This window comes from Terrapene carolina, unplaced genomic scaffold (assembly GCF_002925995.2).
Source record: "Terrapene carolina triunguis isolate 2854851 unplaced genomic scaffold, T_m_triunguis-2.0 Scaffold35098, whole genome shotgun sequence".
NCBI lineage: Eukaryota > Metazoa > Chordata > Testudines > Emydidae > Terrapene > Terrapene triunguis.
The window spans coordinates 6733145-6753501 of NW_020699449.1; positions in this window are offsets into that span (position 1 = coordinate 6733145).

A 20357-nucleotide genomic window follows, 5' to 3' on the forward strand; every position below is an offset into this window, starting at 1 on the left:
CTGTCAGAGCTTAAGATCTGAGCTGCAGCCCTTTTTATACAAAATAAAGAGAGTTTCAGCTCTCACCCCTGAGATGTTTAGAGGAAGATTCAGGAGCATTCAGGAGACAGATCATGAAACCGAACAGAAAGATAAGAATCTGTTGATGCTCCCTGAATTGCATGGGTAGATTTAACAGCTACTGATTATTAGGCTAGGTCTGATTATTAGGCTAGGTCTACACTACTGGGGGGGGGGAGGTCAACCTAAGATACGCAACTTCAGCTACGTGAATAGCGTAGCTGACGTTGCGTATTTTAGGTCGACTTACCTGGCTGTGAGGACGGCGGCGAGTCGACCGCTGCCGCTCCACCGTCGACTCCGCTTCCGCCTCTTGCCGCGGTGGATTTCCGGAGTCGACGGCAGAGCGATCAGGGATCGATTTTATTGCGTCTTCACTAGATGCGATAAGTCGATCCCCAATAGATCGATTGCTACCCGCCGATCCGGCGGGTAGTGAAGATGTGCCCTTAGTAATAGCAATAGAAGTAGTTCCCCAACCTAGATAAAGAACTCATTGTGTTAGGCACTGTACATACACATAGTGAGAGTATCACATTCCAGGGTGCTGTCCAGACCAGTAAAGGGTTGTGTCACCACCTGCCCTGCAACCTGGGGTGCCTCGCAATGAGTTGCAGCTGTAGCTCCCAACCTGGGCTCCTCACAAATCACCAAGCAGGTCACACCCTGAGTGTCTGTATAGCTGCAGCCTATCAGCAACACTGGTTACTACCTGCATGGTGACTACAACACATTCCCAGTCCTGAATTTCCCCCCAAACATGTGTTCTGCACTGTCCAGCCCTCTCCTGGACAGTTCAGATATCAAAATTTGTTGCCCCAGTAAGGAGGTCAATATACAGCAGTTTGCTCCTTCAATTGGAGTTACACAACATTCCAGTTTAAACACAACACTGGAGAAGTTTGATTAAAGAATAAAACAAGTTTAGTTAACTACAAAAAGATAGAGTTTAAGGGGGTATAAGTACAAGGCTTTGAAGTTAGAAATAGTTACAAGAGAAATAAACTCTTTCTAGTACTAAAATTTAAACTAGACTTGGTTTAAGATAAAATTCTTACCACGTGCGCCCAGCAACAGGGCTGACAAAATTTCAGGTCGGGATCTCTCCCAAAGTCAAGGGGCTGCTTCCTTTATCTTCTGCGGTGAAAGAGAGACAGATAAGAAGAGATACTATGGGGTGGTTTTGCCCCTCACTTTCATAGTCCAGCCACCCTTTGAAATGCATTTTTCTGAGGATATCATTCGATAAAGTTCATTCTCATTGTGAGGTTGCAGTCATGGCGTCTCCTAGTGAAAGCGGTTCCATGCTGTTGTTTCCCAAAACATAAATCGATCTGTTCCTGACCCCCTTCTTTGCCAAAGAATGGCCACTTGACCGGTCATGGCCCATCAACTTTCATGACACCTGGCTAGAGGCATCAGCTTTTCCTTTGCCTTTGAGAAACAGGTTTATACACTCCCCCAACTTGTCGGGTAACCACATTATAGTCACAATTTCAGTTTATGTTCACAACTTTACATATAATGTTGCTACACACATTTCATTATGATATTATTGACAGGGGAGTTATTAGCTTTCAAATGATACCTTACAAGGCACATTTTGTACAAAGATTATTACAATAGTGTGTAGGATGTGAATACAGGGGTGAATTCAACCACAGAGACAGTCAGTCCCTGGCCTGTAGCACTCACAGGCTAAATAAACAAGACAGACAAAGGGTGGGGGAAAGGAATACATTATATGTACAATAGTATTGCCTAGAGTCTCCAACAAAGATTGGGACCCCATTGTGCTAGGCACTGAATTAATATAGTAAGAGACGGTCCCCAAAGAGTTTACAATCTAAATATAAAACACAAACAGTGGAAGATTGGAGGTATTATAATCCCCATTTTACAGATAGGGAACAGAGGCACAGAGGGATTAAGTGGTTTGCCCAGATCTGAAAGAAATAACCAACAAAACTCAACCAGAATGTGTATATTTGTCGCAGTGACACTGATTTTGTTCTCTTTAACTGGCTTCCTCACAACGTGTTATCCCACTCAGGGTTTTTTGTTTTTGTTTTTCTTGTTTGTGGCAGATCGAGCTGTGTGAAAAATACTCACTGCTAGTCAGGCCAAATAAATAAATAAATGGAAAAAGAAAACTGTGAATAAAAGAAATGATAGCAAACCCTCAGGTACTAGGAGTGTGTGAAAAAGCTAAATCCTTTTGGAACTTGCTTTGAATTCCAGATGAAGATGAGAAGCAGAAAACTATGACTTGGCTGCTAATAGCTGTTCCCCCCGTTTTCACGAGATGCAGGGGCAGTGGAAAAACTAGCCTGAAAAAAATCAGACCCAGATACAAACATTCCTAAAACATAAACATATCCAGAGTGTGTGAATTTGGCAATCATTTCTGGCCCATTATACACATAGGCTCCAATCATGAAATTTGTATCTGGACCTAAAGTATAATTTCCCCAAAAGTTCAGAAGGGTTGGATTAATTATTCTAGTTCACATCCACCTCTGACCCTAAAATGGCAAAACAAACTAAATCAAAAGTAAATCTAACTGTATGTGACTAATGGCCTCAAACTGTCAATTATTGACAGTTGTTTTCTGTTTCATTTCTTTTAATTTTCCTCTGAGAATAAGCAAAAGGCCTTTTGACTGTCAGAATATTATCAGCTGATATAATGCTTGTGCTCCTGATGACCGTGGAATATCTTGCCACTGGGTACTGTGACGAGAGAGGCTCATCTATGATAGAAAATTTCACTGACAGTAGAGACTCAAACATCTACAGTGAGCTAAAGCACTTGGGCTAGGTGCATGGCTTAGAGAAATATAAATCATTTGGAAGTGTGTGTGTTTTTGAGAGGATTCATACTGGCTCTTTATACTAAAGTGCAGTTCTTATTTGTAAAGGGTGTGAGAGTAAATGATATTTTTGAACTCTTCCCAAGCTGTTTTGATACGACAATGCTGCTGCTTGTGCTGGAGGTTTTATGTGCTGGTGCTAAATGGCAGCTTCTACCCGGACATAAATCCCCATGTTGTGAGCTAGTTCAGAAGGGAAGTGTTATTGGAGAGTGTGATGGGGTGTTCACCCACCCCGGAAAGGAGAAGGGGCTGCTGGGAAAAGGCAGACACGCCCAGGAGAAAGAGGAGTGAGTGGAGATTGCAGGCTGCAGTCACTCCCTGTGAAGAGGGAGGAGGCTTTGGGAACTGGTACACTCAGAAAGGAAAAGGGAACCAGTAGTTGGAAGCAGCCCACGGATAGAGCAGTGAGGCCAGAGAGAGAAGGCCCAGACTGCTGAGCAGAGGGTCCCTTGGCTGGAACCCAGAGAAGAGGACGGGCCCGGCTTCTCCTACCAGCCACTGGGCAAGTGGCATCAAGGCAGTGAACAGGAAAACTGCCTAGTATTATTGAGGAGCTAAATCCCCCCAGGAAGCGGGAAACATGGACAGTGACACAGCTGGAGGGCTGAGCCATGAAGAGGACGCTGCGGTTCCTAAGGTCGTGAGAGGGGCTGCAGGCAGACAGCAGACACAGAGTGACTGTATGCAAACCGCGGATGGAGGGGCGTTGGCCTCCAGCTAATCCCCATAGGACCAGGAGGAGGCACCAGCCCAGAGGTTAGTGGTGCAGCCCATGACAGAGAGCATTTCCTTATGTGATTTCCCAGTGAAGAGAGTTCAAATTCAGACGTGCAACTGTTTGCAGCTGAAGTCAAATGCTTAGGGTACTTTGCAATACTCCAATCCAAGCTGAAAATTGCCAGCCTGTAACACAAATTCATTAAATAGCTGCACACAGACAGCAAACAAAAAAGAGGAACTACTGTCCTGTTTACTGAGGAAAACCACAGAACTGAATAAAATAAGTATCTAATTTAATGTGCTATGCAAGTCCACATGAGGAAGGGTTTTGGCTTTCTATGATCTTCTGTAGCCTGTAATAGAGAATAAAGTAAAATTCTGGAATGAGTTGGACAAATTGTTTGCAAACATACCAAACATCAAAACCAGAAACCGATGAAGATTCACGGTTTCAATGCTGGATGAGAAGATGCAAGTTTGCATTTGCTAAAGTTCACCTTGGAGAAAACCTGAGTGCAATATCGTGCAAACCTGGATCAACTTGTGGTTACAGCAAAATCATGCAAATTTCAGCTTTGCATAGTTTCAATATGGAATTAGCTGCCACTTGACCATTTTGACTGAAGGCAAGAGATCCCTCTGCTTTTGCAAGCAGACAAGAGGAAAAAGCAACAGGAACAGGGAGTGGAATGAAGGGCGGGAAGAGTTTTGACTCCCCCCTTCCCTGTCAGCCTGCCAAAGATTCTTTATGGGTGCTCTGTAAGGCCAGGGTTCTGTGGATGAGTTGGGAATGAGGCCAGGTGGCTCCATTGTACATTTTGTTTATACCATGCTCTAATCTAACCAAGGTATCTGAGCAATTGGACCTATCATATTTTAAGTTTTTCTCATTCTCTACATAGGTGCTAGCTTTCACACAATAAAAATAAAATTAAGGCAAATACATTAACTTTGCATTTTGCTTTGAAGATGAAAAATTTTGTGGTGACTCTGATGTGCTTCAGGAGTCACTGGCCAGCTGCTGAGATAGCTATGTTCCTCAACCTCATGAATATCAACATTGTGGCTGAGGTTGACAGTGAAATGTAGCTGTCATGAATGGTGATGGTTGGGTGGTAGGAGGCAGTCCTACAGGTAACCTGGACTAATCCCATGCAGGGCCAATGTAAAGAGTTGAGCACTAGGCGATGGGCTGTTGATAGCTCATGTTGCTGATGGGCTGAGCCAGATAAAGCTTTTCTCGGGGTTAGCAGTTTCATTGTTAGGTATAAGATCCTTATGTAAGTTTGACCAGAGTTTAGTAGAACTATCACCCCTCCCCACAAGGGAATTTAGGTCAGTGACCAATAAGAGAGCATGTGGCCTTAACTTCTTGCTTCATGGGATGTGTAGTGCAGGAAGAGTCTTGACACAGCTATCCCCATGAAGTCTGGTGGTTCAAAGTGTTTTAGAGGCCTAAAATACTTTTCATTCCATGGGGCAAGGTAAGGGTTGCCTCTTACTGCCTCTCTGAAGGAAGCTTATGGCATTTACAGTCCTCTACACAACACAGAACATCTGAAAGGGATGATTGAGGCCCAACATCTAACATGAAAATTTGGGGTTTGTTCATTAAGTTTCACAACTTGCAGTATTTGACCAATACAGAGATCAGCTCCTCGGGGTTTGGCAGCAAACTCATTTCTGCAGGTTTACTTGGTGGTTCAGTTGCATCACAACCCTCTCATGAATATAGACAGAGGCTCCATTTGGAAACAAACCACAAACCCAGGCTGAGTTTGTGTGGGATTGGAGTTCAGTGACAGTATTTCACATGTTCTCTGTGTATTCACATAGTCCAAGACAGTAAACTGAGGCACTGAAAGGCTAAGTGATGTGCTCAAGGTCACACATCAGATTAGGTCAGTATTGAGAACAGAACCCTGATTCCCAGATCCATTAGAAATACTGACATCATGTTGTTCTGTTAGCAGTGGTAATTAAAGAAGTCACTCTGCCACAATTAATAATTATTTTTATTTACCAATTTGTAAAGAAAATAAGAGCACATTTTACCCATTTATAAAAGAAATGCAATATGACACGAAAGTCAATGGTAAAATCTTTTTAAAGTCTATCTAGTCATTTCAGAAAGACCCCGGTGACAGATATTTTGTGAACTGGACTTACAAGAACTGTTGGGCTCCTGGAGCTAAAGCAGCAGCAGTGTGTCTTCAACCAAGTGTTCTATGGTCACAGTTGGTGAGACACAGAGAATTAGAATCAGTGACATTTACAATCCCAAGATCCTGTGAAAGGAAAAGTAGCTGAGGAAAAAGTGGGTTGTGACAGAGCTTGTGACAATGAGAACAGTTCATGGTTAAAGCTGGCAGCCTGCTTTAGTTCAAATCAGATAGTTGGAGTAGGATATAGGTGATTTGGAGGCTAAAAATAGATGTTCTCCCCTCTTTCAGTGACATTTACGTAGCCCACCTGAGTAGCAGCTTCTTAAAATAGAAAGGGAAACTATAATAGTGTACAGGAAGTAGAAATTTGCATGAAAATAAAGGTGTTTTTGTTTTTAGATCACGTTCAGGGGGGAAAAAGCTCCCAAGTTATCTTGTCTTTGTCCCTTCTCCCCATTTCCCTTTGATGCCTTCACTTTTTGACCTTTGCAAGCATAAACAAGTTTTTTAATAAAAACCCATTAATTCTAGAGACACTGGAACACTGTCTCTCAGATTATAATGTAACTGAAGAAATCTGTATATACCAACTATCTTCAGCTCAATAACATGTTTACCAACTTTTCCATACCACAGATATTGCTTTCTAGCATTCTGGGATGTAGCTGTGACACTACGAGGTCAGGTGGTCCTGTCACATGGTACTAAACACCATCATGGACTTCTAGTAATTTTCCACTAAAAGAAGGGGGAGGTCAAAACTGGGAAACAAAAGATTTCCGCCTCATGTAAATCTTAAATTATGGCTGAGGAGTAAGGTAAACAGGACTCTTCTTCATTGCCTTCTTGCCCAAGAAGAAAGACTGCTGAAAGTACCTGAAGAGACAAAGGAACTGAGTGGTGGGAAAGGCAAGGGCTGAGTTCAGACTAAGACAGGAGTCTAGTTTGTGAAGAGAAATAACTGGAACTCTAAGCTACAGAAATTCTGCTGCTTGCCTAAAACAACATTTAGGGTGAAAAATTATTTCATGAAACCAATCTCTTTAAGATCTTAAGCTTAGTACGTGTGTTTTGTTTTATTTGTTTAGTAATCTGCCTTGTTCTGTTTGCTTTATAATCACTTTAAATCTGCCTTTTATAGTTAATAAACATGTTTTGTTTATTATTAAACCCAGTTTGTGCAATTTCTAAGGGGGGGGGCAAGAAGTTGTGCATATCTTCCTCCATGTTGAGGGAGGGGGCAAATTTATGAGCTTACATTGTATAGATTTATCTACAGCACAAGACACTATTATTTTGGGTGTACTTTCCAGAGGGGAGCCATACTTGAGTGCTGGATGATTTCCTAGCTGAGTCTTCTCATAGAGAGCTGTTTGCAGACTCTGCGTGATTCTATAGCTGTTGCATCCATACGTGGCTGTGCATCAAAACCCATTCAGCAAAACAGGGAAAGGGAGTCTAGGTTAGTGGAGCAGGCAGGCTCAGTGAAATCCCAGTACATCAGGTGGCATCCCAGACGGGGGGTTCCAACCCGTCACACCAGGCATCCCTATCAGACAGAGTCCAGAGGCATTCTGATTCTTTTGTCCATTAACCACCTATTTTGGATTCCTGAAAAGCTCAATACTCTCCTTTCTCCTACATGAGATTACTCAGGAACATGGAATCACTCTATTAGTATGTCAGTGACACTCTGATGGATGTCGCCTTTTCTAACTATGCAGCCATTGCTATCAATATGGTATCAACAGTGTTTGGAAGAGATAATCAGGTGGATGAAGAACTCTCAGCTCTAGCTCAGTCAGGGAGAAACAGCAGCAAGGTTAATGAGGAGAAGAACTGGTTAAGGTCAGAGTGTTGACAACAACTGTGAGTATCAGACCACACAATATCATCTCATCTTTACTCCTGGACATGCAGATTGACACAGGAGTGTGGAATGCTTTCGTCCATTTCATTCATCAGAAAGCTGCGCATTCCCCTCCCCAAACCCACCCAGACAAGGATCTCTCTACTGTGGTCCATGGTTTCATTTCCTCCAGGTTACATTATTGCAACTCTCTCTTCCTAGGGCTGTTTGTAAATCTCACAAGAAATCTGAAGTCAGCACAATATACATAAATGCACATTTTAAACACAGGCCAACAGAAACTAACTGTACATGTGCTTCATGACTTCCATTGGCTCTCTTCAGGACATAATTAAAAGACCTGGAGTGAGATCTAGAGTTGGACGAATAATTGGATTTTTTGGTTTGGTGGCAATTTAAAAAAAAAAGTGGTTTGGGTCAAATCAAATCTGAAAATTCTCAAAATTATTGATGATTCAGAAAAGTCTATTACAGGTCCATTTCAGAGCAAAGGATTCAAACCTAGGTCTCCTGCATCCCAGATGAGTGCCATAACCACTGAGATCAGGGTTACAATGGTAGAGTGGCAGCAGCACCACCCTTACTGCTAGCTATTTTGTGAAAGTATTCTTGTCAAATTTGTGAATGGTTTTAGGTTCTTCCGAAACTGCATTTTTCATTGAATTAACTATCCATCAGAAAAGTTTGCGTGTACGTGCACTGCATGTAAAAATGATACATACACACACAGAGGCAAGAGTACATACAGGATAGGCAGCTACATGCAATATAGTGTGTGTGTCCATTGTTGTACAGTTATCCTTTTTATTAATTATCAGACTAGTCTGTAGCCACAGAATTTACTGCAAAATCTTGCCTCTGTATAGATTCTGCCATGGAATGGTGCAGAATCTAAGCATTCCCATAGCCCTTATGATTCCAAAGATACTCTTCAAAAGTTGAGTCCAATATAAACTGATGTATTATTACCTTCCAGAGTCTGCAGATTAACACATTAGTGCTGAGTGCGGTAAACTGGTTCTCTGATTTGAATAGCAGATCATCTCTGAAACCCAATGAAGACATTTTCAGTGTTTTCATAGTTAACTGAGTCACCCCTGTTTTAGGAGATATCTCCAGCTAAGACATTTAGCCTTGTTGGATGATGTGAGAACTAGTGGGGTGGGTGGCTACTCTCAAGAGTTACTGGAATGAGGGATGAGAATTTCAAATCCCTACCAAGGAGAAGGGAAAGAGGAGATGCATGCCCCCGTCCCCACCCCAGTGTCAAAAGTCTTGCAAAATGCCAAAATCCCAGTCTGTGTTCAGGCCTCCCTGAGTGCCAAAATCTCCAGTTGTTCCCTACCACCTGCCCAAACTTCTGGCTTTCCCTTCACAAACCCTACAGTGTGACTATGTGTTTTCAATGTGAAATCCTGATGTACATTGAATATGAAATGAAAAACAAAATATGAATTTAAAATGAAAATAGTTAACCCCAGGGATACTGTAACTGACTGTGTTATAGATTATTACAATTAAAGCAGTTGTAAAAATTTGAGAATCGGGAGGGAAGGGTTGCAGACCACAGAGGCCTTGCTCCTATGTCTAGGCCATGCTTTCTGCTCAGTAACACAGGGACTCCAGTTTCTTATGCAAATGTGCAAAAGGAGTCTTTGACACAGTCATTGCTATGGTGCATGTGACACCCATGAAATAGTTCATTTGGAAAAAGTATATTTTCAGGAATTCCTACAAACAATGCTCTATGGTCTGCTCAGTTTTGGAAATCCAAAGTTGGCCCGACTGTCATGCATTTAGGATATAATGAACCAATATAATTTACTTTGATGGTGCAATGCTTGTGTTATAAACATACAGCTAAGGGTAGCATAAAATCCCTCCTTTACCTGTAAGGGGTTAAGAAGCTCAAATAACCTGGTTTGCACCTGACTGAAAGGACCAATGAGGAAAGAAGATACTTTCAAATCTGGGGGGGGGAGGTTTGTTTGTGCTCTCTTTGTTTGTTCCCTCTGGTTAGAGAGAGAGAGACCAAGAAAGTAACCCAGCTCCTACTGAAATGATACATATAAGATTACAGAAATTGTAAGTAATAGCAAGGAAATGCGTTAGATTATCTTTTGTTTTAGCTTGTGAATTTTCCCTATGCTAAGAGGGAGGTTTATTCCTGTTTTTGTAACTTTGAAGTTGAGCCTAGAGGGGAATCCTCTGTGTTTTAAATCTTTTTATTACCCTGTAAAATTACCTTTCATCCTGATTTTACAGAGGTGCTTCTTTTACTTTTTTTCTTTATAATAAAGTTCTTCTTTTAAGAACCTGACTGGTTTTTAGTGTCCAATCCCCTGGGTTTTTAGATCTGTGCTCACTTTGTAACCAATTGGTTAGTATATTATTCTCAAGCCTCCCCAGGAAAGGGGGTGAAGGGGTTTGGGGGAATATTTTGGGGAAACAGGGACTCCAAGTGGCCCTTTTCCCTGGATTTGTATCTAAATCACTTGGTGGTGGCAGCAATACCGTCCAAGGACAAGGAAAGGATTTGTGCCTTGGGGAAGTTTCGACCTAAGCTAGTAGAAATAAGCTTAGGGGGTCTTTCATGCGGGTCCCCACATCTGTACCCCAGAGTTCAGAGTGGGGAGGGAACCCTGACAGCTTGGCATTTCATAGACAGAATATATAACATTTATTTGGCATCCTCCTGGGGAATTTTAGCCAGTTCTTTAAGAACTCAGAACTTTCTTCCCATCACCTGCAGTTAAGCTAAACACTAACTAAACTCAGCAGATCTGATTCTGCCCTCACTTGCACCACTGTTAAACTGGTCTAATGGCACTGACTTAAATTAATCACTCCTCATCCATCCTAGTTTAACTGAGAGCAGACTCAGGCCCAGTTGTTACTTTTCTATTTTAGCTCTAAATCCTTAGGCAGACATTTTCACAAGCGCCCAAGAGATTTAGGAGCTCAAACCCATTGACTTTCTGAGACTTGTACTTATAAACTATTTAGGTGCTTTTGAAAGTTTCCGATTTCAAGGCTATCGTTCCAGAAACAACAATTACACTACCACACTGGAAATAAATTAAAAAAAAAAAAAAACAACCCTATAGAGTCTCACCCAATTTCATAACTCTTTTTAGCTCCAGCATTGCTTCCCATGGAATTACTGCACATTGCTAGGATAGCTCTGCTGTATATTGCTAACAAGCAGGATTTTCCCCACATTTTTATGAATTCAGTATTATTCCATTCTGTTAAAAAAACAGCATAAACATGGATGACACATACTTAACACAATTAAACATTTAAGTGCTGAATGCTGCCCTCCATTACTTGACATGTACCCTGTATCTTGAAAAACAATCAGCCACAGTAGTTGCATAAGCCTACATATGATGAATTGAAAGGCTGTTTGGTGATAGAAGGGCAGGTTTAAGCCTTGCAAGTTCCAGGTAGGTTATTCTAGAAAGGCAGTACCTTACAAAGTTGTAGGAATTAATTCAAAGGATATGGACCGTATTTGATTTTAAAAAGTTTATTTTGCATAATATCCTATGCTTAGTTGCCTTTAGATTATGTATTTTGACTCATCCATGGAGAGCTCACGAATGCATCAAAAATTCATGGCCTGCAGATCTCTGCTGGGATAATATTCAATAAACATCTGGGACAAATATCATATTAGTGTGTGTTTTTGCAGAAATGATGATCTGGTGTACTGCAAGCCATGTGCATATGGAATTAATACTCCAGAAAGTGACCGTGGTTGTAATAGAAGTGATAGTAAATGTGCCTCCCTGTAACATGTTGGGCACTGCACTAGTGGAATATAATGCTCAGCATAACTATTTCTTGTCATATGCTTTATGAAGAAGAATGGTAGCAATCTGAAAATAGCCTTCATTATTCTATATTTTGTTAATGTGGCATCCACCTTTAAATTTTTCAGGAACAAGGTATTCTGGAATCATCAGAATGATTCAGCAAAGAATAATCTTTCACAGTTATCTGGCAGGGAAACGCACGTGCGCGCGCGCACACACACACACACAAATATGTGAACAGAGACCCGGATCAGTGTCACGCCATTGAATCTATTATGGTGTACATCAGCAAAGGATCTACCCCATAATTTTACTCCCCCCACGCACACCCCCTTGTTACGGATTTTTAGGGTATAATACTACAACATCAGTTACACTGGTAAAATGGAGGAAAACAAATGCGGATCAGTATCAGTAATTCAAAAGCCATGATAATTCATTCTAAATACTAGTCACTGATCATTAATTCACACCGCTGTAATAATCAGCACCAGTATAGACTAATCCATTGCTCTCAATTAAATTTCTCAGTCTTCAAAGATGAGTAAACTCTAACCCTTATTTTAATAAACTGAAAACAAATCCTTAATATTACTTTATAGATTAGAAAAATTCTAATCAAATTGCACTTTATTAAAGAAAGCTTTAATAAATTATGATTATATTACATTGCTACCAGAGTTTGGCACAGATTTATTATATCTTGGATTCCCTTCTTTTATCTTCTGAGTCACTTTATTTTTGTTAAGTCAAATATATGCGAGAATGTCCATCTCTGTCTTTGTTTTATAGTGTCGACATAAAAAAACCTAAGTCATCTTCTGACTCTCAAATAGAATTTATGTCAGCATCCCTAAATCATTTACCATTATCTGATTCATTAATTTTTATCTTGCATGGGCATAAATGACATCCTATATTCTAGAGTATTCTATAGCTGAATTGATTCTGCATATTTATGGCCCAAATCCTGCAAACACTTATACACATGCTTAACTTTAAGCATGGAAGCAATCCCATTGGGACTGCTCATGTGCACAGAGTTAAGCATGCACATAAGTACTTGAGGAGTCAGAGCCATAATGTCCTAAGGAAAATGTATTATTCATTCACATTATAGAAACATACAAAGACCTCAATCAGGAGGCCCTCACTGAGCTAGGCCTTATACAAATATATAGGTAGACATGATCTCCATGATCCAAACAAACACACTAAAGAAATGGGTGAAGCTCTGGCAAAACTCCCATTGACTACACTAGGGCCAAAATTTTACCCAAAGTGCTCAAAGTGAGTATCAAACAATCAAGTGGTAGCAGGGGAGAAGGGTAACAGTAATAATGTGTGGTTACATAGTCGAACAACGAGTACAAATTGATGGTTGAAATCCTTTCGGCCAGCTCCTTAGCTGGTGTAAATTAGCATAGCTCCATAATGCAATGAAGCTTCACTCTACAAAACCATATGACTCTGTGCTCTCTTAGCAGTAGCTCCACTAGAACTCTACATGTGCTGACCTTGATGCAGGACTGGGGCCATAGCCTGAAAAAGTGCTTTGGGGACTGAAAGTGGCAGTGCAAATGTAAGCTGTTATTGCTTGGAAGAGATTCATGTAATTCAAATAGGCTAAGATCCACAAAGGTACTTGTGCTCTTCACTTCCATTGAAATAAGTGAAGTGAGAAGCATAAATACAACTATGACATTATTGGCATCACCGAAACGTGGTGGGACAATACACGATTAGAATGTTGGTATGGATGGGTATAGCTTGCTCAGGAAGGATAGACAGGGGAAAAAGGGAGGAGGTGTTGCCTTATATATTAAAAATGTACACACTTGGACTGAGGTGGAGATGGACATAGGAGATGGAAGTGTTCAGAGTCTCTGGGTTAGGCTAAAGGGGGTAAAAAACAAGGGTGATGTCATGCTAGGAGTCTACTACAGGCCACCTAACCAGGTGGAAGAGGTGGATGAGGCTTTTTTTAAACAACTAACAAAATCATCCAAAGTCCAAGATTTGGTGGTGATGGGGGACTTCAACTATTCAGATATATGTTGGGAAAATAACACAGCGGGGCACAGACCATCCAATAAGTCCTTGGACTGCATTGCAGACAACTTTTTATTTCAGAAGGTTGAAAAAGCTACTGGGGGGAAGCTGTTCTAGACTTGATTTTAACAAATAGGGAGGAACTCGTTGAGAATTTGAAAGCAGAAGGCAGCTTGGGTGAAAGTGATCACGAAATCATAGAGTTCGCAATTCTAAGGAAGGATAGAAGGGAGTACAGCAAAATAGAGACAATGGATTTCAGGAAGGCAGATTTTGGTAAGCTCAGAGAGCTGATAGGTAAGGTCCCACGGGAATCAAATCTGAGGGGAAAAACAACTGAGGAGAGTTGGCAGTTTTTCAAAGGGACACTATTAAGGGTCCAAAAGCAAGCTATTCCGCTGAGTAGGAAAGATAGGAAATGTGGCAAAAGACCACCTTGGCTTAACCACGAGATCTTGCATGATCTAAAAAATAAAAATGAGTCATAACAAATGGAAACTAGGACAGATTACAAAGGATGAATATAGGCAAACAACACAGGAATGCAGGGACAAGATTAGAAAGGCAAAGGCACAAAATGAGCTCAAACTGGCTACGGGAATAAAGGGAAACAAGAAGACTTTTTATCAATACATTAGAAGCAAGAGGAAGACCAAGGACAGGGTAGGCCCACTGCTCAGTGAGAAGGGAGATACAGTAACAGGAAACTTGGAAATGGCAGAGATGCTTAATGACTTCTTTGTTTCGGTCTTCACCGAGAAGTCTGAAGGAATGACTAACATAGTGAATGCTAATGGGAAGGGGATAGGTTTAGCAGATAAAATAAAAAAAGAACAAGTTAAAAATCACTTAGAAAAGTTAGATGCCTGCAAGTCACCAGGGTCTGATGAAATGCATCCTAGAATACTCAAGGAGCTAATAGAGGAGGTATCTGAATCTCTAGCTATTATCTTTGGAATATCATGGGAGACGGGAGAGATTCCAGAAGACTGGAAAAGGGCAAATACAGTGCCCATCTATAAAAAGGGAAATAAAAACAACCCAGGAAACTACAGACCACTTAGTTTAACTTCTGTGCCAGGGAAGATAATGGAGCAAGTAATTAAGGAAATCATCTGCAAACACTTGGAAGGTGGTAAGGTGATAGGGAATAGCCAGCATGGATTTGTAAAGAACAAATCATGTCAAACCAATCTGATAGCTTTCTTTGATAGGATAACAAGTCTTGTGGATAAGGGAGAAGCGGTGGATGTGGTATACCTAGACTTTAGTAAGGCATTTGATACGGTCTCGCATGATATTCTTATTGATAAACTAGGCAAATACAACTTAGATGGTGCTACTATAAGGTGGGTGCATAACCGGCTGGATAACCGTACTTAGAGAGTAGTTATTAATGGTTCCCAATCCTGCTGGAAAGGTATAACAAGTGGGGTTCCGCGGGGGTCTGTTTGGGGACTGGCTCTGTTCAATATCTTCATCAAAATATTGGCATATAAAGTACGCTTATTAAGTTTGCAGATAATACCAAAGTGGGAGGGATTGCAACTGCTTTGGAGGACAGGGTCATAATTCAAAATGATCTGGACAAATTGGAGAAATGGTGTGAGGTAAACAGGATGAAGTTTAACAAAGACAAATGCAAAGTGCTCCACTTAGGAAGGAACAATCAGTTTCACACATACAGAATGGGAAGAGACTGTCTAGGAAGGAGTACGGCAGAAAGGGATCTAGGGGTTATAGTGGACCACAAGCTAAATATGAGTCAACAGTGTGATGCTGTTGCAAAAACATGCAAACGTGATTCTGGGATGCATTAACAGGTGTGTTGTGAGCAAGACACGAGAAGTCATTCTTCCGCTTTACTCTGAGCTGGTTAGTCCTCAACTGGAGTATTGTGTCCAGTTCTGGGCACCGCATTTCAAGAAAGATGTGGAGAAATTGGAGAGGGTCCAGAGAAGAGCAACAAGAATGATTAAAGGTCTTGAGAACATGACCTATGAAGGAAGGCTGAAAGAATTGGGTTTGTTTAGTTTGGAAAAGAGAAGACTGAGAGGGGACATGATAGCAGTTTTCAGGTATCTAAAAGGGTGTCATAAGGAGGAGGGAGAAAACTTGTTCACCTTAGCCTCTAAGGATAGAACAAGAAGCAATGGGCTTAAACTGCAGCATGGGAGGTTTAGGTTGGACATTAGGAAAAAGTTCCTAACTGTCAGCATGGTTAAACACTGGAATAAATTGCCTAGGGAGGTTGTGGAATCTCCATCTCTGGAGATATTTAAGAGTAGGTTAGATAAATGTCTATCCGGGATGGTCTAGGCAGTATTTGGTCCTGCCATGAGGGCAGGAGACTGGACTCGATGACCTCTCGAGGTCCCTTCCAGTCCTAGAATCTATGAATATCTTTATGGATCTGTGCCACAGTTTCTCTGCCCTTGGGCTGTGCTTTCTCTGCTGCACCTTTTGGAGGCCCAGCTAAGAATTTGAATGCCTTTTAATGTTTTTAATGGATACTAGGGACTTAATATATATATAAGCTGCTGGTGTGACATGAAAGGAGTTCAATACAGAATCACAGAAATATAGGGCTGGAAGGGACCTTGAATGTCATCTAAATATGGAGCAGAGATACTCTTAATATAATATTGCTACAGTGCATGCAACTGCATCAAGACTGCATCCTGTGTGTTAGCAGGAGATTTTTCACTCTGGAATCGAGTCTAGAATTGCCAGCTTGTTTAAAAAGAGAATTAGAAACACAAGCATTTATTGACCTGAATCTTCTGCTAGATGCACACAGGTAATTACCTGGAGGTAATTGCCCACTTTCATAAAAATGATTTTATCACAGTTCTCTAAAATGGAAGTTTAATTAAAAAGAATAGGACAGACTGGGTGTCTGTAAGAGAAAGAAATGTTTGGGGAATTAAGGTCATCATCTTTAATATCACAGCTCAGCACCTGCTGCCACCTCTTGTGTACAAGAGTAAAGCTCTGTAAATCAACTGTATAGAGGACAGTGTTTGAACAAAACTATAGTGAAAGAAACAAAAGGGAATATATATTAGTAAAATATGTATTAATATTTCTAGTATTTATTCCTCAAATAATTTGACATATTGTATTTGACCAGCAATAGAGCTGATGAAATCTCACAAATAAGACCTCATTACATAATTTATTTGTTGAAAAACTGCAATAGTCACTGAAGACCAAATCCTCAAAAGTATTTTAGCTCCTAAAGACATTTGAGGATCTGAGCCTGAATAATGTATTTGGTAAATATTATTTGATCAGTTCTAATTTTTCCAATGCAAATATACTTTTCACAAACTTACATGATTTCTGAAAAATGAAATGTCAACACGTTATACCTTGTTAGGAGTGAGTAAACACAGGATTGGATAGTTAGTAAATGAACAGGGACTATTTTCACAACTAGTTCATAGGTTCAAAGGCAGCCTTGAGAATATGCCACCTCCTAAAGAAATACTTGAGGAAAAAAAATATATAGGTAGTTAAGATTACTTACCAGTTTGAAGACACAAGCACAATAATCATTCTCGGGCTGCAGCTGCTTGTCATTTCCAAATTTAAAGGGCCTGCTTTCCGAAATGCATTCTGGAGGAAATTATTTCTATAAAACCCCATGTAGACAAGTGTCCATATGACATAAACCATCATTATAACTGGCACACTGCTGCAGTGTCAGCAGAGAGTCCAAGGCCTGAAAAGTTATGAAGCTGGAGCTGTGAAAGGTTCCTTTGTAAAAGGGTTGAGGCAAATCAATGGGACAATGTGGAAACCCATATACTGTTGTTATCCCTATTATGTGGGGAGAAGACCTCAGTCTCCTGGACTGTCTACCAGGCACTTTTGCCAACAACTACATTTTCTGGAAAAAAATGTTTAAAAAGAATTAAATAAAAAGAATCAGTAAATTAAAAAAAAAAAAAAAGACCCCGTAGGAAAGAAACACACTTTCCCAGCTAAAATCAACACATTCTCCTAAAGAGATCATGATATTTCTAATTTTTTATAGGGAGAGACTAGCTCAGGTCCCAGAGAGTCTGAGATTTTCCTCAATTCAAAAGAAAGACCAACCCCCCTCATTTCATCATCCGTTTGTAGTTGTTACAGCGAGTCCTCCATATCTTGATTACCTGCCATAGCATCCGTACAGAGCAAGACAAGAGGGAATGTTGTTTAAAGGAGCCCACCTAAAAGCTCAAAATGTGTTTGGCTTTCTTCTGTGTTCTCTCATCCCCAATTGTGTGTCTGTGTGTGTGTGTGTGTGTGTGTGTGTGAGACATTAGGGAAAGAGGTTGTTGGGTAGCTATTCTGTCACATCAGAGGTCATCTGCATGATACATTCTTAACACAAAAACAAATACGATTTTGGCTGATGTGACAGAATAGCGGAGTGACAACCTCGTTCCCTGATGGGACGCGCACATCCAGTGATCTGGTAAGCGAGGATTGAACATGGAACACCAAATCTGTGGGGAGCACAGATACTCAATTGTTGCTCCAGTTTAAGGAGGAAGGGATATTGACTTCCGTCTCTCAGCATTTCAAAGGGTTTGGGGATTAATTAGGTAGCTCCTGTGGATCAGCTGTGTTTTCTAACTCTCTTACGGTGGAGTCAGGGCAGATCGCCATAGATGCCTACAGTCCAACGACAGGGACAGACCATGGGGAAGTGGCCTTACCTAACCCTAACACATTCACAAGTGGCCTTACTCCTTATATTTGAACAGACTCCAGAGGTCTATCAAGAGAGGTTTTGAGGGGTTCAAAAGAGAGGGATCCCATCTCTCTCTTTGGTTAAGCCCACTGGCGGTAAACGTAAGTTCGGAGCTCATTTAGGCTAAGATGCATCATAATATTCTAAATACATAGTGGGGAAATGTAAAGTCCTCTAAAATCTTCCAGTTTCATTCTATTATTGCTCCATGTGGTACAGCACAGCATCTTGCTGGTGAGCACAGATTCTCATGGACAATTCATATTCTCATAATAAGCACTTTTCCTCCCCCTGATCTGCTGATAAACTTATGAAAGTGCCTGCTGCTTTTATAGTCATAACGGCAACTCTTTTTTTGCTTGGCTTTTCCTTTTGTACCAGTCTTGCTATTACCCTGATTATACAAATACACTCATTCATTTCCTTAAGATCATGCTTTCACTGCTAAATTGGTATATGGTTTCCTATTACCACATGTGCGCCAACTGTTCCAATATTGTTATGGGCTGTAGAATTAACTACAGCTTCCTAGCATTCAAAACAGGAAGGGTTTTGCTTGGCAAGATTAGTAGTCATCTATGTGGCTGCTATACAAGGAATACAGGAAAATGCATAGTTCCAATGTGATTTAGCCTAAACCTCCTAGACATGTCACTTTATACCTTATGTCACAAAGCAACAGCTAAAGGTGTTACAGTCTACAAGTCTGCATTAGAACTGCAAGAACAGAGGAAAAGTCACACTGAAATATACTTTGGTAAATCATTTCAAATTGTGACTTTTTTGTGAGTGATGGAACTTAGAAAATCCACAGGGCTGGTTGTATAACACTCAGAAAGTTTATGGAAAGTATCAGTCATTTTAAAATAACAACAACAACAAAAATAAAAATTGGAATGCAGAAGAGGAATGGAAGATTTCCTGATACCATGGTGAATCCTGGTGCAAACATCATGGAATTGTTATTTATATTTTGTATTGCAGTAGACCAACCAAACTCAGGTCCCTATTTTAGGTGCTGTACAACCATACGTCAAGAGGCAACCCCTAAAGAACTTACAGTCTAAGAAGACAAAACCAAGGTAGGATCTATTATCCTCATTTTACAGAAGGGGCACTGAGGCACAGAGAGATTAAGCAACTGCCCCAAGGTCACAAAGCAAAGAGAATGCCAAAACAGTACTACAGTGAATGAGAAGGATGGAATAAACACCACTGGCATTATAAACTGGAGTTCTCACTGAAAAGATAGGATTGCCCGATGTTTTTCAGACAATTGCTTGTGCAGTAGCTGTTCTCACGAAGAGGGAAAGGATGAAAGAGGATGAATGTTAGTGCTATGTACTCCATTTTTCTGCTTCCCCCTAAAAACTTATTTAAAATGTCATTTCCACACAGAACAACAATATCCATTAAGTATAAATTCACACATAAATGCACATGCTGTATTAATAGCCTTCAGAGTATCACCAGGCTTCATTGAACAGGAATTTAATGATTGAAAAGGTCACTTTTAAAACAACTCATTATCTGAAGAATTTTATAGAGTTGTCCCCAGACATAAATTCCCACAAAAGGAAACTGGCTAAACAGAGTTTTAAAAAGCTAGTTCCCTCCATCCTCAGAGGCCTGTTCAGCTAGAGTGTCATGAATACGAGTTCGTGTGTTTCTAACACATGGGGAGGCAGTAAACAGCAACCCAGGAGCTGCTGAGGGGAAGGACTTCCACCGCTAGATCACTATGGTCCACTATGAATGGCTGCCAGCTTATAAGTGACTCTGTCACATGTTCAGCTCACCTTTTCATTCTGCCTTTTTCAGCGGCAAGATTCTGAGAGCTGCTGCTGCCTCAGATTTGGTTCTTTCGGGATGCAAGGAACATGTCGCTTCCCACATGCAGTGTCCTCACCAATCAGCATGCTCCCCTGGCTAAACAGGGGACTGCTCTCTCATCCCTTTTGACGTGCAATGATGTCGGAATGATGCTGTCATAACTATTAAGGGAAGGGTAACAGCTCTCTGTGTACAGAGACTCCAAATCCTTTT